Source organism: Neopelma chrysocephalum, unplaced genomic scaffold (genome assembly GCF_003984885.1).
Source record: "Neopelma chrysocephalum unplaced genomic scaffold, ASM398488v2 Primary Assembly neopelma1_22b, whole genome shotgun sequence".
Taxonomy (NCBI): domain Eukaryota; kingdom Metazoa; phylum Chordata; class Aves; order Passeriformes; family Pipridae; genus Neopelma; species Neopelma chrysocephalum.
Genome location: NW_020897690.1, coordinates 3401065 through 3420775, shown reverse-complemented (window position 1 = coordinate 3420775; position 19711 = coordinate 3401065).

Genomic DNA, 19711 nt, shown 5'->3' with positions numbered 1-19711 from the left:
ATGACCCCCCCCCCAAAATGTATAATATTTGCTATAAGCTATTTGGCAAGCTACAATTTTCTCCAAAATTTCCTGAAATAAAATGCATCTTACTCGGCTGATCTATAGCATACCTTCCCTACTGATTGATCTCCTTGAAGGTTCATGGAAAACTTCAAGTAACTGAGCACTATTTGCAGCTGCATTGATCAGCGTCTGATCAATTCTCTGCCCTGGTATTTATTTAACAGCAGCCTATAGAGACTGGCTGGCACAGAAGTCCACAAGGCTCTTCTTGCAGTATCTCAGGGGGTGATCACCTTTAGTACAGCTGGAGAAGTAAGGAAAACCAGATTATGGAGTTATGACCCTCAATTGTAGCACTGATTCCAAAGAATGTGATGAAATATATGCAGAGAAGAGGAGGTGCACCGAGCTCTGAAACTGTGATCCAAAAAAAGAACCCTTGCTGATCCCAAGTTGAAGTTTCCAAGTTTCCTAAGGAGGGTTGTCACCCTTCTCACTGCTAACCTCAGTCAGAGGTACCCAGAGGTACCCTGAAGTGATTTCTAGGGCCTCTCAAAATGGTCAGGTCCCCTCACCTGAGCATTTGTACTTGCTTCTTTTTAAAAAAATGGGCCAAGGGATGAGATGCCAGCTTTTTTTTTTTTTTTTATAAAAATAAGAGAGAGATAGGAATTCAGCCTCAACTCTAACATCATGTAGACCAGTGCTCAATACTGGTTTTTTTAGCCTATCCTTCTGAAGCCCCTAGTCAAGGAACCATTTTAAAATTTGCATTCCAGTCAAAGGATCTGGCAAACAAAGTGCTGGCAGAGCAGCACTAACATGTAGGCTCCCATGTCTTTTATTGCATATTGTCTCCACTCTGCTGGAATCTTTTAGAGGCAATCCATTTACTATAATGTATTAACATCAAAAATTCCTGGTAAGACTTTTATGTGTTAATTCACCATAAGGTTATGGTGTATTGGTTTTCTAATTTTAAAGACAGTTTAAATTCTTTGCGCGTAGTTAATTATCTTGGATTCCACAAAGGATTGACTACTTGCTTTCAATACAGGTATTTTCTTGAAAAAAAACCATGGGTTTGTATCCTTAGTGTTGTGTAACTGATCTGATGGATCTGTTTAACAATCCTTAAGATGCATCACAAGAACAAGAACTCAAGGTGACTTGAGCGCATGTTAAGTGCTGTCCTGGTTAGAACGGCTGGGACCAATTCATCACTGGATGGGTGCAACCCAAAACTGTGTATTCTATAGCCTCCATGCCATTTCCCAAAAACTGTTGTCAGTAGAGGCCTGCAAGGTGGGAAGATGTTACTGTACCCTTCTATGGAATTCCCCACTGTGATACCCTTTTATGGAATTCCCCGCTCTGATGCCCTTTTATGGAATTCCCCGCTCTGATACCCTTTTATGGAGGAGGGACTGAGCATCCACATGCCCTTTTATGGAATTCCCTACTCTGAGGGAGGGACTGAGCACTCCCGCCTGAACTGGAGAGTATATAACTGGGAGTTTCAGAACCTTGCCACCTCTCGTGGGATCCAGAGGAAGATTGCAGACCACTGCCTTCAACTAGACTGCAGACCACTGCCTTCAACTGGACTGCAATCACCACTTCTGACCAGACTGCAGCAGCTCTCCCACCAGCAGGTTTATCCCCTCTCCCTTTGCTTTGGACTCGGGGGTGGGCCAAGGTACACCACTTTTGTTCATACCCCAGGGTGCTGGGTTATACATTTGGGTTTTGTGGGTTAAAACCAATTGTCTGTCTGTATAATTGTACTTATTGCATTATTTTAATAAATTGTTATTCTGACTTATAAATCTCTCTTTTGAATTAAGTTCATTTTCCCTTGCTGGTTAACTTTTAAACCAGCACAAGTGCCCATTCCTAATTCTTGACTTTTATAGTTTAGATATTAATAGAGGCAATTATCTTCATTAGTTTTTTAACATCCTCTGCCCCCCTCCCAAAAAAGTTAGTCCTGCAAAAAAGATTTTAGTAGTACAGCTTTTATTCAGTTTCTCTCCCTTCTCACCTTCTCTGGTGTAGAGGGAAGGCAACTGTGATGGTCATTCTGGGCAGAGAAGTTGTTTCAAACAGAAAGTCTTGCACATGATTGAAAATTCATGAATACAACTGTCTCTTGAAACAGTACGAAGTTGGAGTACAGTAAAAAAACCCACAACTATTTTCAAGTGAATGCCTTACTCCTAATATAAATTATATACCTTTGAAATACTGTGCAACAACTCTGAAAAAATTCCTCTTTTGTTACCCATAGAGAACATAAGTAACTGCTGAATTAAACAATTCTGACAGATAAAGCACAGGTTTTGTACAAAAGTACAGTGAACTTCACTGTACTGAAGTTCTCAGAGAAAAGGCCAGAATACAAATTTGGAACATGGGAAGTTCTTCAGGATTTCAGCTGACACTTTATATTAAGCCAGTTCAAGAGTAAAAGGAGTAAAAGCCATAATCTTTGATAAAGAATATATAATTTTGCAAGTGTCAGCAGCGTTATTTGGGATCACTGATTTCAATGTACCTAATAAAAAATAAACTGCTTCCTTAAGTAGGACAATCAACCTGTCAAGTGTTTGTGGACCTAATTAGGACTATTTGGGGAGTAGGTAGAGGGGGAGGACAAGAAACAAAAAGCCTCTACCACAACAAAACCAAAGCAACAGTGAGACAAACAGCTCTCAGACACCAAGACCAACAAGAAGCAGGAGGATGTGCTCCAGGCTCTGGTGCAGAAATTCTCATGCAGCCCTTGGAGAAGACCATGGTGAAGTAGATATTCCTTCAGCCCATGGAGAAGCCCATAGACCCAGAGTAGGTCTGAAATATTCCTGAAAGAACTTGCAGCCTACGGAGAAGCCATAGTGGAGCTGGTTTATCCAAAGGACAGCAAACCATGGAAAAGACCCAGCACGGAGCAGGGAGAAAATCTGAAGAGGAAGAAGCATCCGAAAGGAGCTGTTATGGACTGACCACAGCTGTCACTCCCCATTCCCCTGTGACACTCATGGGGAGGAGGTAGAGGAGTTCGAAGTGAAGGAGAGAAGTTGAGCCTGGGTGGAAGGGAGAGGTGAAGGTGATTTAGTTTTTGTAATTTGTAGCTCTGATATTTTTTAAGCACATAACCTTGTGCAAAGGTAGTTTTCAAACCCATTTGTTGTCCATCATTGTTATGGGAAGCAGCGCAGCAGCAAAAGTTTTGACTGTTGTTAATTTATATGCGTACATCTCAAACACACAAACAGGATCAATTTTCAAGGTCATAATTAAATCCTTTTGTGAACTCACGTCATCTTCTTCCCTAACCTGCAACTGTGAAACCATGCTTAAGAAAACAAAACCCTCTGCAGCGTTACGACTGGGAGATGACTGTCAGAGAAGGTTCACAGTCCAAATATAGAGGAATGGACTTTCCACTGAAAATTGTGTTTTCTGACTTCAGGAATACAGGCCATGCGAGGCTGATGCAACTTCAGATCTTGCCCCATTTTTATTGTTTTTATGTTTTCTCACAAAAAAGAGTAATGCTGCTCATCTTTTCAACCTATCTTGCTTTTAAACAGTCAGATATAGAAGCTTAAAATTTCTTGGTTTACAGGATATCATTCTGAGGTCATGTATGCACCTTGTTAAACTCTTACAAGGGGGGATTTCCCTCTTGAATGCGTTTAATAACAAAGCTTTTCTTAAATCCATTTGAACATCAACTGTTTGGAAATCAACTGTTGTTGATTTTAATGCACGTATCAGCAGGTCACATTTGGCTCATGGTCAAGGTTATTTTTTATTGTCACTTTTATTCTTGTACTGTCCTTTTTTAAGGCCAGAGCACAGAAAGCTGACTTTATTCCAAAGTAAATATATCCTTTTGATACTTGTGTGTTCTTAGCCCACTTAATGATAACATTTTGAAAATGCTCACAGTACAATTTATGGCTTTCTTGTCATTAAGCTTAGAATCATTCATTTTTCAACTTCTTTATAATTGAGAAACAGCCATTTTAAAGAATTTGTTTGGTACTTCTCTCAGATTTCTGTGATAATGTGTGTCAATTTCTGTAATTTTCCTGTTTCAATTCTACTTAGAAAACAATGAGATTAGTCGTCTTGAAGACCTACTGTAAAATATTTAAAACTGTTAAATGCTTTTGAAATAATAAAAGTTGAAGCAAATGAGTACAACATATATGCTTAACAATTTACTATTTCTTCAAGGAAGTATTTTAAAGATTTTTTTAAAAGAATATTTAGCCTTTTAAAAACTTGTGAATCTCAGGATACCATTTTAAGTGTTCCCTGAGTGTTCATAAATTATATTCTGGTGTTTTATCATCTATGTTTCACTTTTAAAGACTATATTAAATTGCTTGTGTGTATGTCAAACATAAACACATTTTCCATTTAATTTACTTGGTAAATAAAGAATAGTATACCAACTATAGTATACCAACAATAGTATACCACTTCTGATTAAGTCTTATGCATTTGTTATATAAGTTTTTTGCCTTCTTCAGCCTATTTTTTTTAAACTGGTGTACTGATATTTTAGACAAAAAATTAAATGATTTAATACTTATAAAAATGCTGGAAAGATTAATTGCCCCACTGCAGATTTATCTCAGTTATTATTTGTTATCATGTGGGTTTCTTGAGTAAATTATGGATATAAAGGTTGAGAGTCATCTAAAGACAGACAGCGGTTCTTCTATCTCACCTTGATATTAAGATAGGCAGTTTCGTCTTTGAATATGTTTAGCTTTTATGACTGATTGGTCAGGAGTACAGGTAACTTTAGATGCATAATGTTAGGGAGGATATTGCATCTAAAGATTCTTTTGGTATGTGTTTTCTTACTACATCCTGCATCATTCCTAAACTCCGTTTCTTCCCACAGTTGAAGAACAAGTCCATTTTTGGAAAGCAGTGTGGTTAGAGACCAACTTATTGCACACAAGTATAGAAACAGTAAGTATCTCCTCAAATAGTCACAGTGCAAGTCAAACAAATGTATTAAAAGTATTGAAAGAGACAAAAGCAAATAACGAAAGTAAAACGAAATCTAAAAAAATATGCAAGTATACTCAGACTGAATTTTGCGTAGCTAAACTCTAACACGTGCACTCAGATGACATAAATGACAGCTGTTGTACAGTAATATGGAAAGTATTAGAAAGGTTGGAGTGATTTTTTATAGGGCATACTAAAATCCTAATTAAATTGGGGCTATCTGACATTTTAAATATCCTATCCAATGTTTATCCTTTAGCTTCAATTTGCTTTTGCAGAACATCACAGCACTCCTCCCAAACCCAAAGTAAACCTAAACATGTAATTTTTCATTTGCTGTCATTACTCTGTGTATTGTATGAGTTATTCATCCAATAAATTCAGTTTAAAAATAAAATATTGATGTTTGAGGAATTCTCCTGAGAAAGACTTATGTGTTTTGAATTTTGAAAATAAACAAGTCCTATTGCTTTTGTTAAGACACAATCTGCAACTCAGAAAATGAAGTAGATTACAAAAAAAAAAGTTTTCCTTTTGTCAAAAATGGGGGAGAAAATGTTTGTTTGCTTTTGTATTCAATCACTGCAACTAATTTAAGCCATCAGTCTAGCTACTGTCTTAGAATTTGTGGTCACTTAAAATCAACAAAATCATTATCCCCTGAAATCTGACATTTCTTCATGATACTGTATCTGTATTATACACTTTTTAAAGCTTTTTACTCTAAAGAAAGACTTATCATTCCTGGTCACAAATTATTTATTTAGAGTTTTGGCCATTCTCAATATTTCACAACAACACAGTGTAAAAATATTAAAAATGTAAATTTAACATGTTGAAAGAGAAGGCTAGTAAAGCTTGAAACCCTCTTTAGCTATTAATTCTTTCAAAGCCCATAAGATACATTAGAGAACTTAGTTGAAATTGCTAATTTTGCTGCTTATTTAAATATAATTTTTTTCAACAACGATTGCATAAGATTTCATCCCACTTACACATAAGGTATGTTATCTAGCAGGATAGGGGACTGTTCCCTTTTTACTTGGAAGTGCTCAGAAGAACCTAGCTTCTAGCTTGGGTGTTTTTTTCCTAAATATAAGTGCAAAGGGATGATTAAGCTTCACTATTCCCTCAACCAGAGAAATATTTTGTTCCTGAGGAGGGAAAAACAAAGTGAGCAATTTAAAGGAGATTCAGTCAGGCAAAGAATATAGAAACTATTGTGAAATGAGAGAGTGCCCACTCAAGCTGTTCATTAAAACAGAGAAAAAATGGTGGGGGCAAGTGGATCTTGTTTTCATTCAGCTGTCAAACAGACATCCTTATCAAGCAGCAAGTATTTCAAGTGGTCAAGTTTGACAAGCCTGCTTAAGAGAAATCCTTTCCACAGTTCCACTGCAAAGATAGTTACATTTGCACTTCTATGTCTTTCATTCAAGTTTTTTTCCAAGCAATTTTCAGTCAATGTCAGTGAATTAAACCTTTCAGAAATGTTGTGAGATATTGAAAGTTTTGTATCCTGTTTTATGACTTGGGATATAAAAGTTTAAAGCCTTAATCCATGAAAGACTTTCAGTGTCTGGTGTAACAGTTAATTGGAATTTGGGAGCACAAATTCAAAATGTAGGTCCTCAACTCTTTCTTCACCTACAGTCTAACCCTGCTGATGCCAAAACTGTATTAATGTATCAAATAAATTTCTTGGGGAGAAAGAAAATATTAAAACTAAATTAATGAGCATTAAGATGGTTTAAAACATAACTGGAATAAAAATGCTAAGTGTTTGGAGCAGCCATTAGAAACCAGATTTTTCAATCTAATGAACTTTTAGTTCTCCTTTGCAGAGTATACATCTTCAAAAATAGAAATAGTCACAGATTTCCTACTGCCGTGTGATCAAATAATTCTCCAGGAAAATAGGAGGGAATAGAACCAGATTTCAACATCCTGAGTGTACTGTTCTGAGTTATGGGCTGACCTCTCTTCCTAAAACAAAATTTAAAGATGTACTACAGAAACAGGGGATACGAAAAAAGAAAAGTAAAAAAGGAAAGAAAAAAGAAATATCAGATTGAAAGGGGATTGGGCAGGAGGAGGAAAGACTGAGCAGGTGTGTCCATAAATGATATGCTAATAAATTAAGGAATGTATTGTGTTTTAATTGGGTATACTGCTTCCTATTTTTTAATTGGATTGGTTATATCTGTAAAGTATGGCATAATGCAGTACTGAGAAATGCACCATAGTACCTGAGAAAATATTATTAAAAATAAGAAAACACCAGTTGTGTCCAGACCAATGTTATTTTGGATGCATTTTTTCCTATTTCTATACTACTATTAATTAGAAGTACTCAAATCCAAATGAAATATATCACAACATTCTCCATGAGATGAAAGTAAAAACAAATCAAGAAATATATTCGGAAAAGGTTTTACATGAAAGCAACATTGTACTGCAACTATGGCATAGCTTCTCCTCTTAGCAGCACGAATGGCCAAAAATGACCATTGTTTCTTCAATAAAATTCTCGAAAGGAAATTCCTTATTTCATAAATGAAACGAAAATTCTAGTTTTGTATTGGCTGTTCTCTGACCATCTTCCAAGTGTTTACACTTTTTCCCATAAAACTGATGACTCAGTCTGGCTTCAATGCTTCTGATTCTGTTAATAACATCCAGGTTGGAATTTACAAAGGAATCATAAGTCATGAATTAAGAATAATGATGTGCAACTCAGCTCCTTCTGCTTCTACCGAACAAATGAACAGTTGCAGAATAACTCTGAAAGAATGAAGTGTTCATGTATTTTAAAAGGAGAAATAAACACAAGAACTACAATTCCTTTCATATAAACATATTTAATCAAACTTTTCCATTTGCTTTTGCAAAGTCAGCATCTCTTCTAAAGTTAATAAGAAATTAAATGCATTTTCTGTGGTATTTGCATATTTTCTTTCCTTATTCTATTCCAGGCAGTATTAATTTTAATGAGTTGGCTTCTGATTTTCCATTATACTGTAAACTTATTTTTAAGGTTGATTTTATTTTGTCAAATGAAAGTAAAGATTCCTACACTGTACTTATAGAGAGTTATTTCCACTCTAAAGGAATTATTCCACAGTAATTTATGTCTCGGGTGAAAAATATCTTGTGCTTTTTGGTTTGTGTGTTCATCATCTTGCAGATCAGGTTTTTAAGAAAAGGAGATAATGCTACTTTTAAGAACATGAAATTTAAACTGCTCATTATTTGTATAAATATTATACTGCAAGTATTATTATTTGTGGAAATAATAAGGTAAATCCATTACTGACATGTTTAACTCAAGATTAACTTTTATGTATGGACTTGAACTAGGTCTCCACTTTCATTCCTTTCTTATAATTTGCATATTCTTTTCTCCTTTGTTGTCATCATGTTTGTTGCCTTGCTTCTCTCATTCTTGCTTTGGCTCCCTCTTGCCACTTCTTTTTTCGCAGGTACTATCCTTTCCAGTTGTCACTAAATTCTTTGAACATAATATTCAATTTTCTTAAAAATAAAAGTACTGGATGAGAAATTTACCTTCTCTGGACTGTCTAAACTTTGCAAAATATGTCCAGTTTCTTTCTACCTCTTCTCATCCTCTTTCTCTCTCAAAAGTGATAAAACCTATTATGTGTTCAATACATCTAAGATCTTCTAAGTATCTAATAATGAATAGCCATAAAGAGTGAAAATATCCTGCTCCTGTAAGTACCTGTACTGTGGGAATTGGTGGGATTTATTCATTTTAATTTCCTACAACATTAGGGAGAACAATTTTGGTTTATTTTTGTTATGTTGTAGAATTCAGATATATTTCCTAGAAGTTTCTGTTTCATAGTTTTCTTTTTTTTTTAGCTTCACATCCAAAATCTGAGATTCAAGTACTAAAAACTGTATAATAAAAGATGAGAATTATTTTTTTGGATCTGGATCCCTGAGGCCTACCTGGAGCAGAGAGTAGATGCTCAGAATTTATTAGAGTTCATAAAAAATCATGGATGATAAATTTTCTTGGTCACTGAATATGAAGCACAATGGTTGCATTTTCTTTTAAATGTTTTACAGAGATTGTATTTTTTTTAAAATACAGTAGTTGTTGACTTTAGAAATACTGACCATTTATCTTAAGGAATGTTTGTTACTTGTAACAGTCCTCAAATTGCACTGCCTTTGCATTCTGAAAGTCTGTGATAGCACATTTTAAAAAACTTTCTGTGTGCTACTGGCCTTTTTTTTTAGCTGATTCTGCTATCTCTTTGGTCATACTGATTGACAGATAACATGCATAGGTCACTGACCTCATATATCCATAATTTAAAAAAAGAAACAACTAGAGACTCACTAATTTTCTTTAGCACTTACTAAACTCCTGTATTCCAAGTATTTGATTATCTATGGAGAACAATAAAAATAGCCTATAAGACCATTTTGTCATAGTATACTGAGTTCAAGAAGCATTTGGATGATACTCTCAGGCACATGGTGTGACTTTTGGGGATGGTCCTGTGCAGGACTGGGGACTGGACTTGATAATCCTTGTGGGTCCTTTCCAACTCAGTAAATTCTGTGATTCTGTGATTTTCCATTTCAATATGCTTTCCATGTGCATGCTTTTCACAAACTGTCTCCATATATATTCCATATATATGTTCTCGAAGTTACATATTGATTAGAACAGCATGGATGAAAAGAGCATAAAACTGTACATAGTAGGCATTTGCCTATGTGTTCTTAATCACATAAATCAAATTTTAATCGTCCAATGATTTCTCCAGCTCTGCAAAAATTGATGTTTCTTTATGTTCTTCCAATTGCTTTGTAGAAACTGTTCCTTTCCAAGGAAAGTTAGCTACCATTAAAAAAATCAAGCAAAAAAATTTCTTTTTCTTTTTTTTCTTGAAAGGGTCAGTCATATATTCAATTTTCATATAAATAATTTTGAGTTTTGTATACTTTTAAATATACTGAAAGCAGAAGGCATCAAGGTAAGCTTGTCTTTCAATAATATTCAGAAATTCAGTCAAACTTTGTCTTTTAGAGAAATAACTCTTTCATATCACTAAAAAGAAAAGGTGAAGATAACAGAAACAAATGTTTAAGTTAACCTAGTTCTATTGTTTCTAAGAAACATTAAACAAACTGCTGCCTTTGATAATGTAAAGTTGCATTGAACTAAATAATTTTCAAAATTTCCTGTACTTTGGATACAGCCTCCAGTCCTAATTGAGTTACAGTTTTGCTGTAAGAAAAGTTGGGTTTGAGTACAGATTCCATTATTCAGCTTGGTCAGCATCTCTAATGCATCCCTCATATCAGATGGCACAGCAAATTCCAGTTATATTAGCTCTATCACACATTTGTTTTGTCATCATGGCTAGGCTTCACGAATGAAGATTTGGGAAGGGCTCTACCCACGTTTCTTGCAAGCGCGTTGGTGGCTAAAAAGGTCAATACGAGAAAGGCATGTCCGGTTGCAATAGGCACAGCAGAAAGACTCCTTAGATTGTATAGATGGTATATTCTGCAAGGCTCGATTCTTTCTGTGTTGTCTTTTCTCCTCAAGGGTGATTCTGCGTGCTTTCTCAAAAGCATCAGCAGCGTTATAGATGGTCTGTCTCCAGGCCTCCCGATTGGAGGCCAGAGTAGACCAGTTACGGTGGTCAATATGCCCAAGGCTGAGATGTTGTTTCAGGGAGTCCTTGTATCTTTTCTTTGGAGCTCCTCTCTTGCGGCAGCCAGTGGCAAGTTCACCATAGAGCAGGATCTTAGGGAGGCGGTGGTCCTTCATCCTGGAGACATGCCCTGCCCAGTGCAGCTGCGTTCTCAGTAGCATGGTCTCAATACTTGTGATTGCTGCCTGTTCGAGAACATATGTGTTGGTCACATAATCTGACCAGTGGATGTTTAGGTTTGTACTGATGCCTTAAACCCTAATGGTTTTTTATTTTTCTAATTTTGTAAGCCTTATAAGTCTTATAGGTAATAGAAATAGATTTTAGAAACAACCCTTTCTCCCTTCTCCCCTAGCACCCCTTAGTTTATACATTCCTTAAGCCTCTTACCCCATTCCATACTCCCCATATCATCCCTACCCCCGTATCCAGTAGAAGATGTTTTGTCTCTTAGTCAAGGCAAGCCTGTCTTGTTTGAGAACGCTTGTATCTTGGCCTAAACCGCAGGACAGAGTCAAGGAACTGGGTGACTCTGATCTCTGTACCCCAAAGATGATGAAGGATGATGAAGAGGGGGTCCCAAAAAGACCCCGGACCAAATTCCGGGAGGTGGGCCAGGGCGTGGACCAGAGCAAAAGTCAGAGGGTGGACACACTTGGGATTGACAAGATATTATTATAAATGTAACATCTTGGGCACAGCCCGGGGCGCGCGCGTTGTTTACCATCTATTGCCTTGGCACAATTAAACCCTTTCCTTATCTCACCCCAGCTAACGGCTCCTAGACTTTTTTCTAGGCACCAGTTGAGCAGGCATCATACGGAGGCAGTGTTGATGGAAGTGTTCTAGGACACGCAGGTGGTGGCGGTAGATGACCCATGATTCGGAACCATATAAAAGAGTAGACAGCACTATGGCTCTGTAAACACTGATCTTGGTACTTTTCTTCAGGTGTTTATTACGCCATACTCTTTTATGGAGTTTTCCAAAAGCACTATATGCCTTCGCTAACCTGTTGTCTATCTCCCCATCAATCTTACCATCCGAGGAGATGAGGCTGCCTAGGTAATTAAACTGTTGGACTGATTTGAGCTCTGATTGGCCGATGGTGATATGGGGATGATGGAGGACTTCCTGAGGTGCAGGTTGATGGAGAACTTCTGTCTTCTTTAAGCTGACTTCCAGCCCAAAGAGCTCAGTAGCATCTGCAAAGCAGGATGTTAAATGCTGCAGGGCTGCTTCTGTGTGGGTAACAAGGGCGGCGTCATCAGCATAAAGCAGCTCCTGGACAAGATGGTTTAAGGTCTTGGTGTGGGCCTTCAATCGCCTTAGGTTGAATAGGCTTTAATCAGTACAATATCGAATGTAGATACCGTCCTGATCATCGAGGTCTGCCGTAGCCCTTTGGAGCATCATGCTGAAAAAGATTGTGAATAGGGTAGGAGCGAGAACGCAGCCTTGTTTCACACCATTCTTTATTAGAAAGGGCTCAGAAAGTGTGTTGCCATATCTGACTTGGCCGTGCTGATCCTCATGAAGTGTATCATGTACTGAAATAGTTCAGTATGTTTGGGATGTATTGGATTCACTCTTTATGTGTAGCAGTGCTCCGTGCGTGTGCTGTGCTTATTTCCCAGGACTGCACTTGACCTGTAGCCCAAGCAAACAGAAACTGAATATATCACTTTTAGAAGAGGCAGGCCTATGACTAGTATTTTGCACAAGGGCAAGACAAGAGGATATCATACAACCTTCTCTCTTCCCCCTTACCACCACCCAACAGTATGCAACATTTGTGATAATTTTGAAAGAGATAGTAAAATTATTAGTCTAGGCTTTGTCTGAAAATCACAGTCACCACTTCATCACTCATAATTGCCAGTTCTTCCCTGGAGTGGAGTGGTGCAAGACAGCTTTTACCTAATATAAATCTGAACAATTCTGCTATAGTAGATGCTCAAACCAAAGCTATTCTTTCAACAGCCCTTTAAAGCTTCATTTTACTCTTTTGTTTTGACTCTAGTTCCTTAAGATTAAAAAAAAAAAAAAAGGTGTCAGCTTGCAATTATTTATATGCTTTGAGATGCTCTTTCCACTGAGAAGACTTGGATGTGGGAAGGAAATTCTGTCCTGTACAATATGATCCTCTGCTGTTACTTTAAACACCAGAGAGCAAGTACTGATAATAAATAATTTTGAGGTTGTGTCTTCTCAGTGGTTAAACAAACATGCCTAATCGACATTATAATCACCAGTGCCATAAATATTAGGGCCTTGGAAAGGGGGAACACAGGCTGTGGGGGGAAGCCCCACAATTAAAGTTTGAGGTAGTGCAAAAGTGAGGCCATGTTCCATGGGAGCAGTGGAGCTGGTTTGATGGTTTCCATGGACGCGGCCTTGGGTTGCAGGGAGTACAAGGTTAAGACGGTTTGATAATGTGCAGGTGCTTGGATTCCTGGGTGTTGTTGTGGGAATATGTTTGTGTTGTGTGTGAAGTTGGCAAACTCAATAAAGGCTGCCTGCTGCGCTGAGCAGGCAGACATCTCTTGTCTCACCATCCTCGTGTGTCTTGTGTGTCCTTCTTTTCCCCTCGGACCAAGACCTCACGACAGGTACCCCACGACAACAGGCACTCCAAATAACTTGTCTGTTATCTCATAGCAATTAAAAAAACCCAGACATGCCAGAGTAGAACTGGTATCTTAGCTTACAGGTCTCTGGCACTATTGCACCTCAACCTACAGGAGAAGTCATGTTATCTAGATTCAATGTCATCAAGTCAAGTCTGTAAACAAATTCTGAGTGTTGCAGTGGACAATGGATGTCAGGTTAGCAATACATTTAATTTGAATTAGATGGTAATATGTATAATTACAGCAACACCTAAGTTCATGGTTGATAATTGCAGTAATAAAAAAACTACATACTACAATACTCAGTATAAACATTTTCCAAACCCATCTGTTTATGGTAGACCACTCAAATGTACATTTTGGTGAAGATTATCTTCATTTTGAAATTTAACCCTTAGTCCCTGGTCACATAACCTAGGTGCGTTTCAAGAAACTACACCTTTTCTGGATAAATACAAAATACGCCCTAGGATGTATGATGGCTTTTAACCAGCCATTGCAGTAATGCTTTCCCTCTCTATTAAATAGTTAATAAATGAGATTGCAATCTAATCTGCTAGGCAATGAATTTAAGACCCTGACTCTAGTGATGTGTACAAATTTAGATCAGGGGCTTTGCTCTTCAGTATAGAAATAATTCTATTATCTGTTACTTGCAAAAACACTAGGATATATTTTCTAAGAACGTGAGACACACACTGCAGGCACCAAAGGGCCAGATAAGCACGCCGTCTATCACCACAAATGCCCTACAAAAAAATATAAATTGGTGCAAGTATGCAGTAATACTCCTTTGATAATTTCTCAATAACCAATGAGCTGAATCCCAGGGGCTTCTTGGTGACAGAAGCCCCTGGTGTACATTCCATGGTGTACATAAAAGGCCATGTATCCTCTTCTGTGAAACTGTCCAACCCCCTTAGCACTGCAAAAGTTTTGGAGCAAGGAGTTCCACAAGTCCTCTATGTGTGGTGTGTGGACATGTTTTCTTTGGTTCCTTTTGTACCTGCTAGTTTATTTGATGCCCTTTTGGTGTTGGAGCTGCAGCATATAAACAGTGTAATAACAGACAAGTAGAATGTCTGTGTGCTTGAAGTTGGAAAGTGTTTCTCTGACATTTTTGTGGCACTTCAATAGTGTTGTGATTGTTTCAATAGGAGTTATAGGAGGGGTAAAGAAAGGGTTTTTTTTTATTTTTGTGAAAAAATGGTGGAAAATATTTTCTTTCCTTTTCTCTGCATCAGTCTTTTTTTTTTTTTAAATCTGAGAAGCAGCCAGTAAAAGCATGAAATTAAACTAGACGTTAAACCCTTCACGTTTCAGTAATACTTTTTGTTTCTTGCAGCTTATATCAGATTTGGATAAATTTGTTCTGAATTACATAATTTGGTTTCAGTCTCATGTAATGTAAGAATTTAATATAGTTTAGGCAAATTTTCAAGGCCAAATTAAGAACAGAAAATATTGTTTTAAAATGGGCTGCAATATTTCTAGCATACAGCCAAAAATATTGAGAAGGCAATTTACTTTTCCCTTATAAATATATTTGACAAGTTTTCTAATACTCCACTAGAAGTTTGACATTTGAGACAGACACACCTAAAAAACATTTATACAAAAAAAAAAGAATATAATAAAAGATGGACACAAGTTAATTTGTATGAAGATAACTTAAGCCAAACTTAACTACCTAACCTTTTAACCAGTGCTTTTCTAATGATGATTTGGGAAAAATACTCTTAGGCAGATGGTGTCATTAACTGAAGACGTAAATCTTCATAAAACTACTAATGAAGCCAGACATTTTCCTACAAGGTTAAAACAATGTTATATTGCTGTTTGTCCACTTCTGTGAAGCAAAATATATTTAAGAAGAATTTGCTGAACGCTAGAAACCACTTAATTGAGATTATCCAGAGGATGACTCATCATTTTGATTATCGGTCTCTTAGTGTCTGCAGTCTGGTAACAACAGCAGCAACCTTTTGTCTAGACCAACAGAGCTTTAAAAATTCTGTAGCTACAATTTTGTTTGTTTTTTCTCTCTGTCAGTCCTTGAATTAATTTGGAACTTTACAAGAGTTTACTCAGACCACTTGTAAGCATCACGTTTTGGAGGTATTTAGGAAATAGCACAGCAAGAGGCTTATTTTGCAAGAACTCTGAAGTAGATAATGAGAAAGCTTGCTTGGTGTTCTGTAGGAAAGATGACATTTTGATCGGCGTATGAGGCATTTGCCAGATAGGATTGCTATTACATCTTGACTTCCACTGGCAATTAAGCTAATTTTGTAGTAAAAGTCTCATTTTAGGCCAGATGGTGACATTATTATGTTTCTAGGTAATGATAGGTGACAGTATGTAAGGTGAGAGGACAAGATCTCTTTCCCTTGTTGTAACATCCCATGCCTTGTTTTGATTCCAGTCAGAAAGCATAGAGTACATCTGATCATGACTGCAGATAATACTTTCCTTTGATTTTATCTTTACTTGTGAACCATACTGTAGAGGTTAACTAAAGTTTACTTTTTATTTTACTGTATTTTCTGCATAATTTTCTGGACATTTAATGCAATTTTTATTGAGCCAATATATTTCAAAGGTGTCACTCTGTAACTTTCTGTGCTCTTTCTTTTTCTTGTGCACACATTTCTTTATATTAGCCAGTAAAATAGGATATTTTCATATAGCAACACTGTGGAATTTTTTTCTGAGTTTAAATATTGTAATTTGTTGGCAATCTCTGTGCAATAAAAGCTATTAATAAAACAAAGACTACTCAGTAGAAGGTACTGCCACACCAGATTGAAATATGTTTTGCACATTCATATTTATTTAAATTGTCAGTTGCTAACAGTGTTTTACAAGGCGCAGCAATCTTGTCCCGGCAGAAATTTAATTCTTTATATTACTGAGCTTTCAAAATATCCTTATGTACCTGGAAAATTAAAAAAATATTAACCTAAAATCTGAACTACTGATATGAATCCATCCCATTGGATGCAAATTATGATTCCATGTAGTATTGCAGTGGGGCAGTTTATATCTTATTCAAGCTTCAGTCTCACTAGCCTTAGGCTAATATTAAAACCAAGATCTAAGTCCATTTAAACTATGTAAAGAAAAATATGTCTCTATTGTCTCTCCTGTCTTTGGAATGTATTTTATTTTCAGTATCTTCTAAAATGTTATATGGTTTATTACTCTTTTTCCTTAGTGGAAATTATTAGTCTTATATTCACTGTAAGTTTGAGAATTTTTTGTTTATCGGCCTGGAAAACATCTTTTTAATTGAATAGTTTTCCACCTTTTCTTGGCAGGAGTTTTCCTATCTTCTAGCAAATCTAATATCAACCATGCAAATCAGGTCTAATCATGGGATTTGTACATGCCATAGTATCCTCTTCAGTTTATGACTGTAGCTCATTTCATTTGCCTTTAGATATAATCTATCTTCCCATCAGTAACCGCCTTGACATGTTTCTCTAATTTTGTCTATTTCACATAATTTTTTGCTATAAATGCCCCTCTGTTCTTCTGGTATCAGTGTATAATTGGGTTCATTTTTTCCACTGGCACTTGCTGAAAAACGTTCTGGTATTCTAATTCTGTAATATTTTATACTTAAGTTGTTCCAAGAGTCAAAATAATCTTCTCAATAGTACTGTGACAAGAAATGTGCCACCATCTTTGCACTGCCCATTTGCTGTCTGCCCTGTCTTGAGAGTCTCTTCTTGGTTCCTGTTCTGGAATCTGTCTTTTAAGTGCTCAGATTTTCATAGAGAACTGCACTACAATAATAGGTCAATAAATAGGCCAGTACTTTTTTCCCCCCAAGAATATCTTAAAGAGCTTGATTCACTTATTTGTTTGCTGCCAGCCAGCATGGCAGAGAGCATCATTCTTTCCCTCATTAGTCTCTATCTGAATAGAGACTCATAGAATGGTTTAGTTGGAAAAGACCTTAAAGATCATCTAATTCCAAACCCCCTTCTATGTGCAGGGACACCTTTCACTAGATCAGGTTGCTCAGAGATCCATCCAGCCTGACCTTGAACAATTCCAGGGATAAGGCATCCAGAACTTCTCTAGGCAACACATGCCAGTGCCTCATCATCCTTACAGTAAAGAATATCTTCCTAATATTTAATCTAAACCTACTCTTTTTCAGTTTGAATCCATTCCCCCTTGTCCTGTCCCTACATGCTCTTGTAAATAGTTCCTCTCCATCTTTCTTTTTGGCTCCCTTGAGAACCTGGAAGGCCACAATTAGGTCACCCTGAAACCTTCTCTTCTCCAGGCTGAACAAACCCAACTTTTTCAGCCTTTCCTTATAGGAGAGGTGCCCCATCCCTTAATCATCTGTGGTCCTGCTCTGGACTCACTGAAACAGGCCAATACCTTTCCTGTGCTGGAGACTCCAGGGCCCGATGCAGCACTCCAGGTGAGGTCTCACCAGAGTGGAGTAGAGGGGGAAAATCACCTCCTGCAATCTGCTGGCCACACTCCTCTTGATAGGAAACATAAAATATAAAAGGAACCTGGATCTCACTACCACCAGTTTTCTGGTCTTCACTTGTCCTTATGGTATATACCTAATTGCTGAGAAGGAACGAAGCCTCTTTGAAAGTTTCCAGTGTTAATGTTTTAAGTATATCTACCTAGATCTCAGTGTTCAAAATATGTTCTTCTTAGAAACATAAATGATTTGCCGACAAACTTGCTTATGAAGATCTTTTCAGGCTATTTAACTTGCAGGTACCGGTGATCTTATGCAATATTAAGGTTTAGAATTTAGTTTTGGGATCCTATCAGTACTTCATTTTAAGTTGCAGCATATAAACAGTGTAGACCCCTGGTGGCCTAGTGGTTAGCATGCAGGACTTTCACTGCTGCGACCACGGGTTCGATTCCCCGGTCTCCTGGCCTGATGGAGGTCGTTAGCCCTGTGTGGCCATCCATCTATGAGAAGGACACTCTAAACAAACCTACGTCCTGAGGACCTCACTGCCATTGTCCAAGCTTGCTTGGCCCCGGCAGATGAACCTTAGGATTAAAGGGTGGGCTCAGTTCAGCGCAGGCTGTGTCTCACCTAAAAAATCCATTGCGCAGGCTGGAAAGGTAAAAAGACCTTTCCCCAAATCTTCGTTCGCGAAGATGGGCCATTATTATATATAAACAGTGTAACAACAGATAAGTAGAATGCCCCTATGCTTGAAGTTAGAAAGTATTTCTCTGACATTTTTGTGGCACTTCAACAGTGTTGTGATTGTTTCAATAGGAGTTATAGGAGGGGTAAAGGAAAGGGGTTTTTTTAAATTTTTTTTATTGAAAAATACGTTGGCTATTGGTATATGCTACCAATCACTTGGGTGATTGGTCTTGTATGCTACTGAGTTTCATAGGAAACTTTGTTACTCACGACATACGTTCTATATATTTATTGATATCACAATTTTGAGTAACTTCAATTTCTATTATTCTGATTCCCAGATTCACATTGACAAAAATTAAGCTTTTTAGCTTTATCTCGTAGAATATCAAATACACAACTATCTTTCCCCACCTCTTCTTATATGTACAACCCAATTTCTGTAAAGCTACTCTATACTACAAAATATGTACATACCACCTTGTGTTTTTCAGATATGGGGGTTGTTTATGTCTCTGTTGTACCCTTTTCCATGTGTAAGTGATAATGTTGGATAATGATGGTTTGGTGTACTCTTACGACTTTCTCCTCCCAGGAAGTCAGTGTTCCATTTTCAGGATAGGCTGTAGACATTCACTTAGACACATAATATAGCAAAGCATAAAAACAAGGTTTCATCTCAAATGATCTTTATTTTTCTCTAGTAATTTTTGTGATAGAAGGTTTTTAGAATTTTCTAAATTTTAGTAATGAATAATGGATGGTGTAATTACATAGAAATAGCATTTAAGTTTTTTCTTTTCTTTGCACAATATGACCTATTAGCTACAGTCATTGAGGCTCATTAAACTGTAATAGACAATAGCCCTCACGGTGTGTCTTGGTCATGCCAGAAACCTTTGGTATCATTCTGTACTTTATTATGTCTGAGTGACTGCAATGAAACATGAACTCTATTGTAGCTAAAATTAAAAATTAAAAACTAATTAATATTTGAAACAAATCTTACTTCACAATCCTAGCATTGTTCTTGAATGATAGCACATTGTATTCTTTCAGTTTAACTTTCTAATGTATTGAACTACAAGAAATAATTATTTACTAGTGGAAAAGCATACAGAATGTTAAACACATTTAACTAATTCTACTCAAGAGCTGTAAACTACTCTTTGCCCCAA